At 42.7% G+C, this 20266-nt stretch overlaps 1 long non-coding RNA gene across 1 annotated transcript in view; it reads right to left on the bottom strand.

Annotated features, from left to right (window-relative positions):
- LOC143694333 (uncharacterized) overlaps window positions 1-20266 on the bottom strand; it is a 263833-nt gene that overhangs the window by 83887 nt on the left and 159680 nt on the right. Inside the window, exon 8 of the long non-coding RNA XR_013182714.1 lies at window positions 4967-5072. This is a non-coding gene — a long non-coding RNA (uncharacterized LOC143694333). The remainder of the gene's footprint in view (window positions 1-4966; window positions 5073-20266) is intronic.

Raw genomic sequence — 20266 nt, 5'->3', positions numbered from 1 at the left:
ACATTTGCATATGCTCCATTAATTAGTTTGGCAAGGCCTCCACCACCAAAGGTGCACGTATTTTTACACAGGCTTCAGCAATCTGCCTTGGAGCTTTCAATATTCATGTTTCTGCACTATTTGTGCTCGGTATAATTTCATTACATCTACATATATATATAGATATTTTTTAACAGATTTTTGGAATTTTTCATTCTGCTAGGATTTCTAAAAATATCCTTTCAGAAAAACTTCCATTGAACTTGACTGGAATAGGAGAGGTGGTGCACACTTTTCCTTGTCTTGGAGCTCCTCAGTCCAACAGCAATGCTGTCCATGTAATCTTGGCATCATGTTTCAAACTAAGCTCATGATGAGTTGAATTTTCAGTAGAACTGACTGTGAATTTTCGGATGGAACAACTTCTCATTGGAATACAACAGCTTGTTCAAGCAGAATGTTTTGGGCTGTGACAACCTCCCAGCTCAACACAGACAGGGATATCTTATAAAACTGCTCCTGGGGCTCCTAAATCAACATTCTTTGGCAAGGGGGTGGTGGACTTCCTAAGTTTACTGCGACACCTGAGGAGCTGCTTTCTCCTAGTTTGAACAGAAACAGGAATAAGAAACAGTTGTTTTTCTGAAGCCAGTGTTTCCGAATTTCCTTTCCATCTCCAATTCCATTTTTTACATCTCACCCCACACCCAAACATCCCAACAAAGGTCTTCTGGCAACACAGAAATGTTAAATACCACCTTCTCTGGCCTGGTTACTGACAGCAGTAAGGGGGCTACAAGGGAAGCACTGAGAAAAGTGATGCAGCAGCAGGCTCTAGAGCCTTCACACAGATTTACCTGGCTGCTGAAGCACCAGACTGGCTTGAGAGCTTTTTCCAGCTAGGTCCAGCCCAGTTTTCGCTTTGGGTTTTATTGCAGGAATAACGTATCAAATGCCAGTCACTTGTGGCAGTGCTTAGCATTACTCAACAGTTCACAAGAATGCTCTAGAACATCCAAAAGCAACAGATGGGAAAACCCACATAAATTACTGTAATACATTAAACTCCCAAAGCAAAGGGCACATCCTCATGCAGAACCTGTCCTGTCTCTCCACAAATAATGATACAACATGCTGAAAAATCTTCCTACACCTTAGAAAAATAAGGAGGAATGGGGAATATAAAGGAAAGGAAATGCAAAACTTAAGAGGGTTGGGGAACTGCGTCCCTTATATTTTTTTTACACAATTATTTTCACTTTCTCACAAACATAAGTGTACATTCACGTACCTTTGTGTGGCACTTCAGCCCCTAGAAATCATCAACTATTCATTGTTTCTGAATTTAGGAGCAACTTGCTCAGGATTTATGTGCTCCCTCTAAGAGCTCCACACCCATTCAAAGGCAGGGGCTGGACCACAAGCTAGAACATGACATGGTCTACGCCTCGTAAAATGCCCTGCACCTCCTGAAAACCAGACAGCCCTTGGCCTCAGTCCTGCCTGCTGTGCACTGTGTGCAGCCATTAAATAGAGCCCCCAGCACTTTACTGAGCTTGGACAGTCACACTGGACAAGACAACAAGATCAATGTGGGAGATGAGGGTAAAGACCAAGCACTCCGGAGATGTCCTGGCAAAGATGAGTAAACAACAGCCCTCCACAGAGAAGGGGGAGAGAAAACTTAAATCACACTGAAATTTACCAAAGCTTAAAGCTGCTTACAATAATGGCCAAGGGTGAACGATTTGTTTCAAACCAGGCCAAATTGAGGAAAAGAACCTTGATGCACGCACCAATTTTGTTTTTCAAAGTCAAGAATTGCCTAATCAATAGCAGTGCTAAAAGGAGATGGGCACTCTCAGGGGTACCATTACAAAGAATTGCACTGGATTTTAGCCACCTGGCTCCCAATTGCTTTAATAGCCATCACATGGCTAAAACCCAGGCTGAAGCTTTAAAAGTTTACCCCTTGTTCTTCCTGAGCATCCACTGCTGTCAGGTAGCAAATGCAGAGCAGCAGGAGGGACTGCAGGATTTACTCCAGTGCTAGAGCATGGCCAAGAATCTGCACTGCTGCTGCTGCAAGTGTCACTTACTGGGTGAGAAAAGGCAAAGCAGGAGAGGGCAAAAGGGGTGAGTGACAGAAAGTGAAAGAAAGTGTACTTGACCCTTCCACTGTTGATGTGTTGATAGCAGCCTGCACCAGGTGCTCACATCACTGGCCTAATCCAATCAGCCCCCCTCTTCCATTAGCTAAAAATAAACTGGCACTTTTTAGGTAATGCTCTGACTGCTCTTCCCACTCCAAACTGTGCTCCAAATCTTAATGGAAAACCTTCAAGGAGTTGAAGGTTTTAAATCAAATAAAGAAGCAGACACAAGGAGAAAAATCCAATCAGAGCAGAAAGGGTTGGATTAGCCAGGAACTGTTTTTCTCCAATTTTCACCAGCACTGAACTTCACAGGAGCAGTAGCTGGAAAGACAGAAGGAGGGAGAAAAGAGAAGAGGAAGGAAGGGTTTCTCTCATGCTCCTATTAGACATAATTTTACAGAAGGAAAAGTGGCATCATGTCAACAACATCAGGGCTTGACTTGGTTCCTAGGCCTGCTCATGGTCACCCATGGGATGCTGAGCACCCCAATTGCTTTCTCAGACAGCTCCAGAGCCTTCCAGGGGAGAGGAGGGAAACTGGCATTGGCAGCAGCCCTCCCTCAACAGGTGGGGCTCTCATAGAACATATAAATAACCAGCAAGAGCCACCACCTTTTGAAAGGAAGTAGGGTAATACTCAGTGCATCACAACTTGAGGTGGAAGGGACCTTAAAGGTCACTAGACCAGGTTGCTCAGAGTCCTGTGCAACCTTGGTCACCTCCAGGGATGGGACATCTACAACTTCTCTGGGCAAATGGTTCCAGTGCTTCACTGCTTCCATAGTAAAGAATTTCTTCCTAATATCTAACCTAGACCTACTCTCCTCCAGTTTGAAGCCATTCTCCCTTGTCCTTTCACTCTCTGCCACTGGGAAAAATCCCTTCTCACCCTTCTTGTAAGCATGTATTAAAGTACTGGAAGGATGCTATAAGCTCTCCTCAAATACTGTCATGAAGAGAAAATTAAAATGCTTCTATGTTGGAGTTGTTGGGCAAAGGGAACAGAGAAAATAAGTAAATGAAGGAATATAAAACCAAAACAAATTAACTGAAAATACCCCCAAAAACTGAGTTTGTAACTTAGGATAAGTAAAAAAGAAAAAAAAAATAGGATTTTTTTACTATCAAACATCCTATTAAGAATAGGATTTTTATACTATCCTGCTACCCATTTAGATGACTGAACATCTAAAGTTTAGAAAGCTAATGGCTAATGGTTAGATACTGGTTAGGAGAGAAGAAAGGGAATGACAAAAGATTACCCAAAATACTAGATAACTGCTATGAGCATCCAAAAACTAGGAATTTTATACATAGATATATATACATATATATGAGTTTGAATATATATACCTATATTATATGTACTTTAGAATAATTATTTTGATAAAAAAACCCAAACCAAACATAATGTCCTGAGCCAAAGCAAACACTGGAAGAAACCAAGAGCACTGGGATTTCTATGGAAATAAAGGACAGAAATCTGATAGGGTGCTGTTACTTGCAGGTCTGATCCAGAACCCATTAATTTGATAAGCTTTGAGTCCAACTCCAAGAGTAGGGTGAGGAGCCCAAGAGCATTGGTCAGTGCTACTGTTATGCTGGCTTTTGCAATATCTCTCTTCATAGACATTAGAGCCAAACCACATCAGTTCCCCTTAGCTGAGCTGGATTGGCACTTTGGAAATCCTAGTGCACAGGAAATGTTTAAATCCTCACCATTTGAGGGGTAAGAGCAGCATAGAGCTCAGCTTCTGGCTAAATATGGCTCAAGAAAGGTAGTAGAACTGGCAGGAAAATAAGAAACAATGGGTTTCAACAACTAAATGAAAAGAGAACCAAAACAGAAAAAAAGGTACAGCAAGGAAGGGAGGATAGGAAAGACTATGGGAAACTGAGGAAGGTGGGAACTAAATCAAAACCAAGAAAGAACCGAGGAAATGGAGACATGAGAAACACAGGAGAGCACTTGAAGTTGCAAAGTAAAAACAAGCAAGAGGTGTATTGGAGGCAATAGAAGGAAATAGTGAGGCAATGAGAGAGAGAATGAAAAGGAAGGGAAAAGGTGTGAAAAGCTGAAAATGGCAAGATGTAGGAGAGAAAATGGGAAAGAAGAAAAGGGAGGGAAAGAGAAGGAATTGTACAGGCAAAGGACCAGAAAGAGGAGAACAATCCTAGGGAGCCTGCTGCGGTGGGTCGCAGAGGAGTTCACAAGCCCATGCACTCCAACTATTTCTTTTTGATCCTGTGTCATTGTCAGGCTTCAGACTGCAGCTGCAAATTGTTTGTCTGGCAGTTCTGGTAGGTTTGATTCAATAACTCCTGTAAGAGGGCAGGCAGGATATCAATGCTGCTTTATTGCCTTTTTCTCTGCCTACAATAGCAATCCTCCAGTTATACAGAATTATAAAGTGCCATCACTGGGGGTTGTATCTCAGCATAGTCACATCTCATCTTCCTGGGCTATAATAAGCTGGGAAAGGTAGAAGTCTGAAACTACATGAGCTTTGTGAAAGGATTAACATTGAGGCCTAAAGATTGGCACTGAGCAAACAGAACCTCACCTCCCAAGGACCACAAGGGGAGCTGGGGACATGCTGCTGGATCAGCTCCACCAAAATTCACTTGGCAACCTGGGTCAAGCCTCGCTCCAGCCACTAGTGGACAAAGCATTGACACTCCAGAAAGTTGTAAGCACAGCTGGGGAACAGAGAAAATAATATGTGGGGTCCTGGCAGTTGGGTAACTTTTCATGCCTCTCTCCACATCCTTCAGATACGAGCTCTTTAAAAATAACCATGCAGCGACATTTAACATCAAATTGGACTTACTGATATGGACCATTTTTCCTCCTGGAAGTTCATTCCTTCAGGCTGTGGGGGGTGTAACTCTCCAGTCCAACACAGAGAAATTTCTCCAGCCTTGAGTTTTCATGACCTGTCAATAAAAAGAGGCTTTCAGTTACACAATGTCATCACATAGTACCTTTTACAAGCACTAAATTCAGTTAAAAATGTCACAGCAAAACAGGAAAACCTTCACACAGAAAACTGCCTGTGAGGCATTTTATTTGTATGTCTTACAAAAAAAAAAAAATCAGAAAAATTCCTGACACATTGTTCTGGTTAAAGCCACACAAATCAGAACATAACTTGTCATTCAGGCCTGGTCATTACAATTATTGGGAGTACCTGAAAGAAAGAGACCAATTTAATCTGCTTAAACTTTGCCTCTCATATACACACATACAGAAATCCCTGTTTCATTGTAAAAGTTGTAGATGGATGTCTTTAAAACTGGGTCTAGAAATCATGGTGATTTTACACTGCAGTTTATTCCATATATTTCCATCCTTTTGAGTCACACTGTTCAGCCTCCTACTTATTCTTAATAGATTAATTTGCAGTTGCTCCCTCGACATTTCAGCCTTTCATGGTGGAGAGCAATTCCTCTCATTTCACTCATCAAGGCTCCATATAATAATGAAAGTTCCCATAGGTCACCTCTGTCATGCCTTATTTCCTTAACCCCTTTAGCCTTCCACCCTGATAAGCGTTCTTAAACCTACAGCTGCCCGCGTTAAGGCAAAAATAAAATTTCTCCTGCAAGTGATTCTGTACCACACCAGTTTCATAGAAAATGTGACTATAACCATGAGATTTCAATTCTCCAACTCTTTTACATTGTCATAATATCCTATTTGTTTTTCCCAAGCAGTTATACACACAAAACTGCTGAGATTCTTCTCTAACAACCCCAGCTCTCTTTTTTCCTTGGTACACTGGATAATAAGAATTCTGCTGTGGTTCACTAGCTCAAGACCTACTGTTATAGCCACTAAAAGATCCAAATCATCCTCATCTGGGTGAGAATTGCTTCTTGCTTGTTTGCTTAATCTTTGCATTAGGCAGAATAATCAATGACTGCTATTTTAGTTGTTATAATGTTACAGAATAGAACTAATAGTCAAGATTCTGAGCTGCCATACATTGGCAAGTCCCTAACATCACTTCACTGGTCCAGCTTCACACACTAAATAGATGCTTCAAAAAAACCCAGAGGGCACACCACCAGTTTGAATTTTCCAGTTGCTCCTCATGACCATTGTCTGTTTTCCAAGTTGTGGCCCTGCTCTGTGATTTACATGGATGTAGGGGAAAGCCATGACACAGCCTTTGTAGGCAAACAAGCAGGCTCTGGGTGCAAGTGAGGAAGTAGCTGGAAGTGTCCAAAATTAGGCCTGTCCTCCCAAGAAATCCACATTAAACTAACGAACCATGGTGTTATTTAAAGAATGATTTTACACTGCATCATATTCCAAGTTGTCTCTTCTGCTGTGCAATCTGTCCTTTCCATGGGATTCAAAATATTTCTGACCAGCAACATGGTGCTAAATAAAACAGCTGCCATTCCCCCACACAGCTTTGTGCATCTTTATGGGGAGGATACAACAGTCAGCTCAAAGCAATTCAGTGCTGATTGGGTTGGGGATAATTTTCTGGCAACTAAGGATGGGATTGAGACCACAAGATCATTTCAAATAACTGCAGAGGAGTCACAGGATAGCAACACCTTCCAGTCTTTAGAGACCTGGAATTGATTTGAACTGGTCTACCACTTAAATGGAGAAAAGCTATTATCCCATCACTAATCTCTTGAGCCATTCAGTCCCACTTGAAGCAATTTTTTCTTCAATAAGCTATTTTACATATTTCACTTAGTCCCCAATCTATGGGAGAAGCTTATCACATGATTTGTTTAAAAAGATAAATACCTCTCCCGTTGGCATTTCTGTTTATTCTGGGGTTTGTTGCTAACATGACAGAACTATTAAACACGTTCCTCCTCTTCTCTCCTTATGGAGCCCTGCTTTTCTTCCTACCATTCCCAAAATAAGACAACTTCTTGTTAGTTTTTGGAAGAAGACCCAGCCTAGAAGAATGTGTTCTGGTTTTTCTTCCACACAAATGTAAATTTACTGCCCTCAACCATCATAGCAGCCAGCAGTACAATGCTGATACCTACTCCATACTCAGGAAGGGTAACATCAAGGATTTGCAGTGCAAAACCAGAGAATTGCTAAAGATGCATTTTGCAAAAGCAATCTTAATTTTTTTGGTGCATTCACAGGCAAAAGGTGGATACAAGTAAGAAAAGATGCTGTAATTATTAAGAATGTCTTAAAAATTAGGTCTTTGGTGCCTGAAACCAGGGAGGCCAGAGCTGCAGTTTGTCAGTAGGGCCACATTGGCCCAGCAGGAGAATTCTTTGTGATGAGAAATCAAACGCACACTCACATCCAAACCTCTCAGTTTCTCCCACTGTTTTCCCTCTATTTTGTGCACTCAGAGGAGCCTGTTTTGTCAACTCCATGCTTTCCCTTCGTTAAGGCTTTCCTCTGTAGTTTCTCCGAGCACCAAATTTACTCAGCCCTCCTCCATCACTCCCAGAATTAGAACTGGTGCCTTTGAAAAACCTGGGCTTCCTTCATTTCCAGGCAGTTCCTTTCAGCTCCTGCTCACCCCACAGGTTACACTGCTGGAGCAGCACTGCTTTGATACTGCTCCTCTGGCAGCAATTAGAATCAAATCAGCACCAGGCTGTTTATAAAAAGGGATGTTGCTGTAATGACACTATCAATTCTTCCAAACATTGTAGCTATTTATCAAGTGATTAAAGTGGAGTAACTTACTCCAGGTTTACTAGCCTATTTTCCATTGGAACTTAAAAGGTTTTACTGCCTCAAGTATGCCACTTGGACTGCTAATAATTTCAATTTTATTACATTATCATATTTTTTAGATTTATTTCTGGGTTTTGCATAAGATTCAAATTGTTACCCAGTTTATAAAATAATGCGAATTTATCTTGGTCAAAAACCACATTAGGATAATTATCTTGCCCTTTTGGCAGATAATTTTGTTTGCAATATATTGAAAATGCTTATTTTTTGTCTTCCTAGCCCCTCATTCTTGCAAAAGAGGCTATTTTTTTCCTGAAACAGGCAACTCCATCTCCCTCTCACTGTCAGGAGCTGTCAGGTCTCCTCCCATTTTCCCCTCTCTGTTAGGGGGAAACCAAAGAAAAGGTGCCTGCTCCTGTCTCCCACCTCCCCAAAGCAGAAGGATGCAGACACCACTGTATCTGCCAAATTAAAGACTATTTAGTCAGACACTGAACACTTGCTAAAACTCCCAAGTGATCAGAAAGATGCTACTTGTCCAGTATCAGAAGAAAGTTGGAGCAACTAAGGATGGATTAAGCAAATCACACCTGACCCTCTGACCAGTGTCTCTGACCCTGGAATGTCTGAAAAGCCACCTATGATCTCCATCATCAGCACTTTGATTCATTGAACTTAGATTTTTCAATTTAGAGGATATTTTAATATTTTAAAAACACAAATTCACAATTAGATGAAATATCTACAATTTTGGGTTAGGTTTGGGATTGTGGTTTGGGGTGTTTTTTTGGGGGGGGGGCTTTCTGGGGGGTGGGGTTGGGGATTTTTTGTGAAAAATATTCAAAATGCCACTTATTTAGGAGAAAAAAAAATCAACTTCAGGAAATACTAAATGTCAACTTTTATTTAGAATGCATGGGGTTTCCTTTGTACCTTTACAGCATTACTATAAAATAAGAATTTATCCTGACATGTTTTAAGTTGACATAAGAATTAGTAAAATAAAATAGCTCCTTCTGCTTTATTAAGGACTTATGCTGTCTAATACCGATGGAAACAGCTCTTTTACAAAATCAAATAAGTGACATTCTGATGTAGAAATAGGATAGCAATATCCTGAGTGGTGAATAAGTTAAAGGAGCGTTTTTCAATACTTCTAATATGCTTAACTATAATATTCTAATTCTAAATTTCAGTGATTCTAGTTCTATCAAGCACTCATGACAGAAGTACCAATAAACAGATACTGGGTAATATTCAAAAGGTTTTGAGGTATGAAGTTGAAATATGAGCCTTTTTTTGAGCAAAATATATTATGTAGCCTAGGAGCTTCACAAAAGCAATTCTTTCCTTGTGTTTTCCCCTACTTGTTTTGTTTAGGAACCCAGGAAACCACAGGGTGTACCCCCCATCTTTTTTCTGATTTAATGGAGACAGAGAAAAAGGAGCAATCCAAAATTGGACAACACCTAATTCCCAAAACAGAGATGAAACAAATTTTGCTTTAAACATTTGGTCTGCACTTCAGTTTGGCATTAAAGTGAAGATCAGTTTACACATTTGTGTTATTTCTGATGACAATACTAAGGAATGTGCACAGCCAGAAAATCACGTATTTCTGGGGAGAAAGGTCCATTTCTGGATGTACCTTTGTCCTTCACTGTTGCTCAGAAGCCAGACAACATTGCATCCCATTGTGGCCCTGTCCATGGCCAGGGAGCCAGCGTGGGGACAGCACCCCCAGGGCAGCAGCCAGGCACCAGGGGAGCAGCTCAGGCTCCCTGCTCTGGGAACAGGTTCAGTTCTCTGCATTTCAGTGGAGCCACAGGGAAATCGCACCAACAACTTGTACAAACCACAATCCAGACTGGCTGGCAAAAAAAGTTTGTGTGCTTTGCATACTCTGTATTTCTGAACATTTTTCCTCTTGTAATGACACAGTGAAGAAGCTGATGATCATAAATATGGAGTGTATCACCCTGTCCTTTAACTCCCTCCTTATTGCTTTTGCAACATAATACATGCATCTCAAATAAATTAAACATGTGACATATAAATTCAGTTCATGCTTTTTGGGGGTTATCAAAATCCTGAGAAACCAAAACTCTGAAAATCACTTGTCAAAACGTTCTGGGATGAAGTAGTTAAGCTGTCATCAACAGCTTAAACACTGTTTATTTAAATATGTAAAGCAACTTTTTGAAAAAAACAAAAGTACAGAGTCTGTTGATCAGAGTTCTTTCTCCACATGTCTTAATTCTGTTTCCCTGATCTCCTGGGGAAAAAAAAATAAAAAAAAACTTCAAATGAAGTGTAAGGGCATAGAGACCCTCAGTGAAGAAAGCACTCTGCTCCACTGACACAACTGATGTGACAAAGTATGGCAATGGTATTACCATGGCACTACAGGATTATTACTCTGCAGTGCCCATTATTTGAAATGGAGTTACTCAGTGCTTACCACAAAACAGCAAGCAGCATTTTGCAGTAACACAATAAATTACCCATGTCATCTCTGTATCTACACCTTTTGCAGGAGCAGATACAGAGCCAATCTAAAAACAAATCTAAAAGTGCTATAATAATGCTGGAATGACATGCCTCTTAAGCTGTTTACAGCTGACAGACTAAGTGAAATTGTTTGACAAGGAAGAACACAGTATGTGTTGACAGACCTGCTTAGTTCATATTTGAAAGGCAAAATTAAAGTCATACTTTTACAAGGTGCAGGGTTCTGCTCACCTGAAGGACATTCTCTTAAGCAAGGAATGGTATTAAGCCTCTGCCATCCTCCTCCTCCTGTCTCCCATTTTTATGTGTAGGCCACTAAGTGGCACACCTCAAAATCCAGTCCTGACTGCCTATCTCAGTAATTGCTTGTGAAAACGTATCATTTAGAAAAGTATGGAGAAAGCAACAGTGAGAACAGCCATAAATGTTCACCCTCCGTAATTTAGGGGAGCACAGCAACATATGGGCAGCATTTGGCTTTTCTTACAGCAGGCAGCACTGTCAGGAAAGAGCAAACAAAGGCTGAGTACAAATCCCCTCTGTCCACAGAGACACCTTTCACTTGATTACAGGATATGAGAGAAAAACATAAAGACACAGTGAATCCTAAAAAAAAGGAAATAAGAGCTAAGAAGGTCAGAGGAAGGGACTGGAGACAGGCACTAGGAGAAGCAGAACTGTTTGGCAGGACTTACACAGCTCTAAGGCAGAGGGAAGGCTCAAAGGACAAATGATGGCCAAAGGATGGGCTCTCACTTCCTACCTGGTCTTTGCTAAACCCTTTGGCTGACAGCAACCAGAGGCTGTCAGCAAGTCTTGTGGTGGTCAGTGAGAATCATCTGGTGGACTCAGGCCAGCTACTACTGAGGAGGTTTCTTCCCTGCAGAAGTTTCCTCTATCACTTGGCCCCTCACTGTCAGAGGCCATGGGAAGCCACGAGCATTTTCCTTCCCTCCCACTTGAGGCTCTGTTGGCATAGGGCAGGTGGCCCCGGGGAGGGAAGAGCCAACACCTGCTCTTCCTTTCCTGTGGATAAGCCCAGAGCTCAGCTGCTGCAATGCCAGCCAGGCCAGCTCTTTTAATGAGCCCTGTAATTGGTGAAAATGAGCCCAAAGTGGCCAAATGAAATCTTGCTGCGGGGAACCATCAGGAGAGCTTTAGGAAAGTTGTGCATTTGGAGGCATAGATGCCATTGCCTTTCCACTGGACTGCCTCTAGCAGCTGAGCCAAGCAGCAGCAAGGAGCCTGGCTGCTGGCAGCACCTGCCCTACAGGTGAATGCAGAGCTGTATCCAACTGCAGCCTCAGCCCTGACTTTGTCTGAAGCGCTTCCAAACAGCTCCAGTCTCCAGTTTGGAGCCCACTGGCAGGTCACAAACAGGGACTGCACAACACTTGTGGTTGAAGCTGCAGTTCAGGAATTGGAATGGTGTGGAGTGGAAGTGGTTTTTCAAACTGATGGAAGTTGTGCCTACATATTTCTTCCCCCACATGAAGGTCATCAAATGTTCGTGTGCCAAATGTTAGAATTGATGCCATCCTAATGAACTCTGAAAACATTTTCCTGTCAAAGCAAATAGAACAAGTTGACATCACTGATCCCAGCATCGACCAAAGAGGAAAAACAAACAAACCATCAGTTAAAAAACCAGAAGGGTTTTTGTGCTCTAAGTTCAAGGATGTGAGTCCAGCAGTGCAATGACAAAGGGGAGCATGGTGCAGATGACAAAAGGGTTACACTCTCTGCAAAGGAAGCCAGTCCTGAGACAAAAAAATTGCCTCAGCATCAAGGTCAGGAATATCTGGGCTCCCCCTGCTCCTGCTGTGTGGCACATGAGATCCCTTGTGCCTGAGCTGTGCTGGGTTATTACCTGTATCCTGTGCCACAGGCTAGGACCTGAGTGGAGAGTGAAACCTAGAACTAAGCCCTGTCAGAAGCTGCAGAATGATTATTCTTAAAAGCAAGCCAGCAGCCTTCAACTTGCCTACCAAGAAACTTTTTCTCTCCTACTTAAGCTACCTGAATTTGCTGCCTTCTTTTCCTCCATCTCCCAAACCATCTATCCAAGTACAAACCATGGAATGGCAGCCCTGCTACAACTGCATGCAAGTACAAAGGAAGTGTATCTCACAGCTACACTGCTCAATTGGGGTTTGGGAAATCCAGAGACATTTCTTTCTTCTAACACATGATTCCTCTATGTCCCTTGGCAAGCTCATGAAACCATTGCACATGGGAAATAACCATGCCCTTCTCCTTTGCCTCTCCTCCTTGTTCAGAAATTTGGGACAGAGCTCATCTTGCTGTGCACTGTTTCTAGCAGAGAAATGTCAGACCACAGCCTCTGTGGGTAGCATGGTGTGGTCAGTGTACAACTAATTAAAGCTAATTTTACCATTCCCACAGCAGAGACTTTCTGCAGAGTGCACAGTGGGTATGTAAGCCTGGTGAAAGCAGGTAGGTGCCAAGAACTGATGAAGTCCCAATATTAATGTTTCTCTTCAGCTTCTCTGGCCATTTTGTGAAGGGGATTTTTTACAGATATTGCTATAGGATACAGGTTCTGTTGAAAAGTACAGCATTAAATTTGGGAATGATGATAGAGGAACCAGACCAGAATTGAAAGGATGATACATATCTTGTTGTCCTTACATCAGATACATTTCCATTTTATGTACTGTTTTAATTTCCAGCTCTCCCATGCTCACCCGGTGCCGTCACCCATGTTTTTTTGAACTGAAAGGTATTATCTCAGCTCCCATTTCTCCAAAAGTCACTTCTAATCTCAGTCACTCTCCAGCCCTGCAGTTTTCCTTCTCCTTGACAAGCCTGACCACTTAAATTTCTATCAGCTCAGACAACATTTGCCCACACCCCTTTCTGTTCCTATCTCATTTCTTCCCCTTCCAGTTTTTGTGATGCCATCATACATCTATGCCAGCACACAGAGCATGCAGCAGCAGACATATAGATGCTGACTGCCTTCAGAAAAGGGGAAAGGTTGAAGTGAATAACATCCTGTGTATGAATGATTTCCTTGCTTGCTGTACTACAGTGAGCTGTGCTTTCATATACTGTGATGGATGTGAGTTATGGGTCACTCCCTCACTTGTGAAAATAAATGTCCAACACTTGCCAGTTGTTATACTGTATATTACAAAATTCTATCATTGAAGATTTATGCATTTAGCAGACCAATCACACAAACAATGCAGGTACAGCAGAACAGCTCTACTAGCAGGGTATTTTTCCCATTGAGACAGACAGACACACACAATCACCCTTAGCTATAAAGTGGTGCTGCATTATCCAGAGGGGGACATTTTATGGACAAAGAGTTTATCATATTCAGAATTTGCCTTGGGTGCAGTAGACTTAGCATGTGTTAAGTAATGCTTAAGTGATTTGCTGAAGTGGCCTAATAGCACAAAACACTCCTGGCTCTATTTGCTTATAGATACATTTCAAGGCACTGATTGAAGTCTGTAGTGCCCTAAATGGTCTGGGACCCAGTTATTTAAGAGATATCATCTCTCCTTATAAATTTTATGTGGTAATTGAGAACTACCAGTGGTTTCTTTTCCTGGGTGGACAGTGGGATGTCTTAAATGGGAGATACATGAGCCTGGAACCTGTCCTCATCAGCCTTCAGACACAACAGTGCTCCAGAGGCCTATTTCAAGGAGAAATATGAAGCTGGTCCCTTCAGTGTGACAAACATCAGTTCATCTCTTGGATGATCTTTTACATCATGTATGTTAGAAAGAGAGCCTGGCTGAGACTGGCCTCATGTTCAGAAAAGCTATTCTAGAAACTTTTTTCTCCTGTAAGCACAGAACCAGTTCAAAAGTGGAAAATTTGCACCCTTGCATGCACCACATGTGCCACAGGGTCTGAGCTGTCCTTGCATCCAAGTAATGTCACCAGAGAGACTGGAAACCCTTGCTGATCCCACCTCCTGAAGGGTCCCTTAAAACCCTCACAGTGCCACTGGCACACCTTAGCTAATGAGAATATGTCCTGGCCACCTGTATTTCATTTACAGCCATGTGAACGTTCCATTTCAGGTTCACTGGCACTGGCAGGAGCTGCTGAAGCACTGGATGCCTTTATCTGCTGTCTTCAGGGAAACTGATACATAAAATACATAAAATAGCAGGGTTTTAAGATTAAATGCTACAAACACAGATTAAATTACATGCTCTTCATTCCTTTAAGGAAGGCTTTTTTCATGGCATTCTATTCCAAGTTTCCAAAATTATTTCTACTTCCATTGACATTTAGAAACATTTAAAACACAGCACAGAGGGAATGCATTAGTGGACAGAACTGACCACGTGGAGTTCAGGCCTGCCCCCCAGCCATTCCTGAACCTCAGCTGAGCCCACCCAGGGCAGGGCTCTCCAGGGGAGAACCAGAGGGCTCCCCAGCAGTGGGGAAAGGTGATCCTGGCACAACCTCTTCTCAAAACCAAAATACTGACTCTTAGGATAATCAAGAATGAAAGCACTGCCTTCATCTCTGTTTCCATGATGCCAGCAGAGACTGTCTGGTCACCTCCGTGAGAGGAAGCTTGGTTCAGGAAGGTTTGCCCTGATGAAAAGGAACCAAGAAAGACAAATAGCCACCCACAAAGCTAACAGCCTCAGTGGGTTGTTTTGCTGTTTGATTTAGTTCACTGGCTTAAAAGGGTCAGTAACCCTCATCCTGAGGACCCTGTTAGTGAAGTAGTTTTGAGCAAAATGTATAATTAACCTTTGGAACTCACTGTAGCAGGATATCATTGAGGAAGCATATGAGAAAGATTTTAGTTTTTTTTTAAAAATGAGTGAATATAGGCAACTCTAAGGACAGAAATATCAGTGTTTTTACTACAGAGAATTCACTGGTTACAGCCACCAAACACTGTACTTCTGGGAATTACGAATAAACAAAATCAGGAACTAATAATAAATTCTTCACTCACTAAATGATAGGTGAATAAAATGGGCAAAACCAGTAAGATGAATCCAGAATGCTCAGAGTATTCAGAAAGTGCCACTCACAGAGGCAGGAATAGAAACTACAGTGGGTGAATGGACACTTGACCTCTCCATCATGTCAAATTTTGTTTCCAGATCTTTCCTTCACACTCACTTACTTTCTAGCTCCCATGTGATGGCCTTTCACAACCTCAGAATGATTAACCAAATGTACGTAAACCCAGGCTGGCCACAAAGATCTAACAGGCAAGTTGAAAACAATATACATCCAGAGAAGATTTTAAAGGATCAGGAACCAACTGAAAACATCTTGTTTTACTGTGCAGGAGACTCACAAGGCTTCTGCTAAGAAGGACCCAACTGCCAAACCTGCCTGTGAGCATCATCCTTCAAGTGACTTCTGTCATACTTAGAAAAACTGTAAAATCCCTGGGTTAGAGGGACAGGGCAGCAGGCAGAAGACGTGAGATACTTGGAATGCACTGACATTTGGAGCACTTTGAAGCAGTGAGACTCAACTCTCCCTCAGCACAGGAAGGTCTGAAATGTGCAGTGCATGCTGAACCATTCTGGCACTGAGTGTGTGGAAAGGATCTGTGCAGACAGGATGCCAAAAATCCTCCCATTTTGTTACCATTAGTATAAGAATAATCAAGAAAACCCATTTTAGCACTACTGAGTGAACTTATCAGAGAGGTAGAAACTGTACATTGTTAGAAAACTACTGTCATGTAACTGACTACCTGGCATTCACAGGGCTCTGTCCTCATCCTGGATCCCTTCACATTTATCAATCCATTCCAGCTTTGAACAGGTAAGCCTTTAGATTTGATCCAAAGGATGTTCACAAGCTAAAAGATAAAATAAATTGTAGTTTTGACTTTAACTCTTCTCAATTCAAAGCCAAAATGTCATCGTGTGTAGTGGTGTGGAAAAAACCCACACCTTAACAAAAGCCCCTACAGCCCCTTGAAACAGAGAAAGGGAAATGATGCTGTGAGTTCTAACATTAATAAAAAAACACAATTGGATTGATTCTAGAGAATTTATTGGATAAAATTTAGTTAGGGTCCTTTTGTTTTGTTTGAACGATTGCACACCACTTAATTTTTATGAGCTTGATTATGCCTTTAAGGCACATTCCAGCAGAGGGCTGAGGTGAAAAAGCCTCTCCAGGGATGATGCAGCAGAAGGAAAAGCCTCTGGGATGTGCAGGAGTTCAGCTAATCCTTTCTAGGCATGTGTTCAGCATTACCTACTTGCAGCTTTTGCACTTCCCAGTGGAAAAGCAAATCTGTGGGCCAGTGGCTCGGAAGCTTCTGCCTCCTTCAGCCCACTGTGCCCAGGTATGAGAGGGAGTTGATCTAAATCCCCTGTCAAGCCTAACATCTGCTGGCTTTTTTGTGAACAAGTCATTCTGCTTAGGGACCCAGTCCCATCACCAAACCCTGGAACTTCTCAGGAAGGATGGAGATGATGTACCTCCTGTATTGCATGGCAGTCAATGCTGGCAAGTTCATAAAAACTCTCCATTTCTCACTCCAGAGAATGTATTAGGATTTAAAACATTGAAAATGTTTTAACTCAGACCTGAGAATGAACTGGTCCTCTCACCTGCCCAAGAGACCAAGTCATAATTAACACTGAGGGTTTGAAGCTCTTTGACCCAAGAGTACTGTACCTCAATCTCTCGATAAGCAGGTGCTGCTCCTTCCACTTCACTTGCCAACTAAGAGGATTGTTCACTACCTCAGCACCACAAGCTTTTAGCAACTGGATAGAAAACCCACTAGAAATGGCATAAAACAGTGTTCATAGTGTTTGAGATCCTTGAAACAACTTCAAAGCAAATTCTACCAGGTGCTAAAACAATTCTAGTTCCTCAAATCCAGCTTCCTTTTCTTTAGTCCTCTTGCATATTGAAATGTACATGTGTGTGCATGTGTGTTTCCAGCAATTCAAGTCCTTGCTTTAATCCATGAATGCAAAATCATTTCCTTCAGACTCACTTCAAGAAAGAATTTTGGAGTCCTAAAATGCAGTGTGCACCACCTGGTCTTCCCAGGGTCTGCCATCATAGTCCCTGCAGCAAACAAGCAGGTCTGTGCAGCAGCTACCATGGCAGCCCTTCTGGGGAGAGCTGCTGGTCCTGCTTCCTGAGAGGGGCCACAGGTGTCAGCTCAGCTCTTCCAGAGCAGCTCCCTTCAGCTGCTGAAGGCTGTCTGACTCTCCAGTTAGGGCACCGTTCCCTGAGGTGACCAAGCAGAGCCTGTGGTGCGAGGGCAGCAGAGGGACAGACCTGCAGCTTGTGTTCCTGGGCTGCTCCAGATGAGCTGCCCACATCCTCCCCTGCCTCTTGCCTCTATCTGTTGGGCATCCAGTCCATGTTTTCCTTCCTTTTGCCCCCATCTTCCCTCTACTTTGTGTCCCAGCCAAACACTGTATTTGGAAAGGTAAAAAAAGTCAGCCTGGGCAGATGAGTGGGGAAATTCCAGCTGAATTTAGAAACAAGCTCAGAAGGAATGAAAAATGCCCGTATTTACTGTTAATTCCTGCAAAGCCTATCCTGTCCTGCCCATGGGGACGGGCAGCCCCGCGTCCCAGCGCCCTGGTGGGATCCTGTCCCCGTGGTCCCCTGCAGAGCCACGTGCAGTCTCACAGCGCTGCCACCCAGGAGGGCTCCTCCAAGGTGAGAGATAAAGGAGCAGCAGGACTGACACTGTGGCTAATGTGGCACGAGGTTCCCTCGGCACAATGTGCCCCAGCTAATGAACGCGCTGCCCCAAGTGCAAACAAGCCAGGAAAGGTTCTGTTTTCAAAGCAAATGGATTGCACTTCAATGGAGAATTTTTTTTTCCCCCTAAAAAGTTTTAATATACACACTAAATTAAGCTTGAGAAAAGGGGACATTTCATCTTTAATCTATTTACTTCTGAATATTTAACATACAATTCTGGCACCAATCACCAGATTTAACTGGAAAATTACTCACTAATCTGTTTGCTTATTTGGAATAATTGGGTAGGCTGCCAGGGAAGAGGATTTCCTACCCTGTTTAATATCTCAGTTAGTAGTCCAATTTCAGCTTGGCGGCATAATTACTCTGACAGAGCTGTAGCCACAGGGCCTGTGAGTGGGGCTGCTTTTTAAACCGTAAATTATGGAGGATTAGCATTTATGAATTTTAAATCAGGGCTGTGGTAGGAGACACTAAAGCTGCTTAGAGCTTGCAAACCACTGCATTCAATCACCAGTCATTAACACATTCCTTCCCAGGACTTTCTGCAATCACATTTAATAAAAAGGTATTTTCTAATTTGCTTTAAAATATTGTGGCTCTGTGTCTCCAGTGCAGCACCGGGGATAGGGAGATGCACTTTCCAGGCAAAAAACCACCACAATTTAATTTGACCCTGGTTTACTCCCACATAAGATGTTGAAGGGGCCATCTCCTCTGCTCGAGCCCTACCATTTCTTCTACCAGATGGATCACACGTGGTTTGATCCTCACTAAAACAATAAAAAAAAATTAAAAACTGCTGAAAATCAGAGCAGCAATGTGGCTGATTGGCAGAGATCTGAACTCTGCCGTCCCCATAGCTCAGGAGCTTTGGCTTGTGAGCTCTCCACTGTTGTGTTTGCCTGTCAGGCTCACGATGAATCATTATGGGGTAAATCCTTCCTTTGATGTAGGCATGTAACTTCTTTTAAGGCCAATGAGAGTTATGTACATGCACTGAGGGCAGAATATTTCATGCCCTAAAGAAGTCTTAGGGAAAAAACCTGCCAAAAATCACACCGCTTTGAACTTCGAAGTTGCTCCACTTGGGAGTCTAAAGAGCTCTGAAGCCCTAAGACATGCATCCAAATGCAAATGCTGAGCCCTTCTTACTCCTAAACATGTTCTTCTCTCCCTCGGTGAGCCTGCAGTTCAGCAAGAGGTTTGAGTCAGTCCTTCATTTGACCTTTTCCAAGACCAAAGGCAAGCACAGGAAACCTGTGGTTTTTACACAGAGTTTTCATACATTAAACTATATCTATATGTTAATAAAAAATCATAGATATGGAGAGCCTCCTACCACAAAACAGGAGACATGAGTGAAAGTTATATGCAACAAAATAAGAAAAGGGAAAAAAGGCAGCAAATTGGACAGAGCAAAACTTGATCCAGCACCTGTAACTAAAACCTGATGAAAACCCAGTTTAAAAGGGAGCCTAAGTGAACTCCTCCCACAGTATCCTCGTGCAATTAGCCCAGAAACTCAGAAGAGCTCTGTGCTCTCAAAGGCACCTCTGGGAAGGGGCTGGATTCCCTGGATTGCTCAGCCATGGGGATTTGTACACCCTCCTGAGAGTCACTCAGCACTGACCTCTGACACAAGCAGGATCCCAGCTGATGATGCATTACGCTGCAATCAACAGTGCTATTCACTGAAGCAACCAGATGATTTAAGATTCCCAAACCTCATTGAAAGTCGCTGGAAATTAGGCACTTTGAAAAGTCGACACTTTTGAAAATGCCTTTTAATCTCCTAAATTACTCACGCTTTTGAAAACTTTACTCATGCTAAGTACTTTGGGGGCCTCAGTCAGTGAAAGCTAAACTGAAAGACGCTAAGGAAGGGCCATTTACACAGAGCCCTGCTCAGCCCTTATCTCTCCTCTATCCTCCTGGCAACAATAGACAGAAGGAAAACGGAGCTCTTGGCAACACCAGCCCTGTGCCAAGAATTAGTCTGATGGAGTGGCAGGTCCCCAGACCCTACTAAGGCCACTCAGACAGATGGATTTTTTTCCCTCCTGCACCCTGAGTAAGCTTTTTCTAGCTGACCTCCTTCCTCTGAAGGCTGAGTGGTACCACTGTTTCTCCCCAAACTGCAAGAAAGGTGCAGTCTTTGCTGCCACAGGAAGAACAATTTGGCCACTCCTTGAATGGTGAAAACTGTCCCTGTCTC

Source organism: Agelaius phoeniceus, chromosome 6, assembly GCF_051311805.1.
Source record: "Agelaius phoeniceus isolate bAgePho1 chromosome 6, bAgePho1.hap1, whole genome shotgun sequence".
In the NCBI taxonomy this organism is placed as follows: Eukaryota; Metazoa; Chordata; class Aves; order Passeriformes; family Icteridae; genus Agelaius; species Agelaius phoeniceus.
Note: the sequence above shows the minus strand (reverse complement) of the source record. Positions and strands in the feature narration are given on the sequence as shown.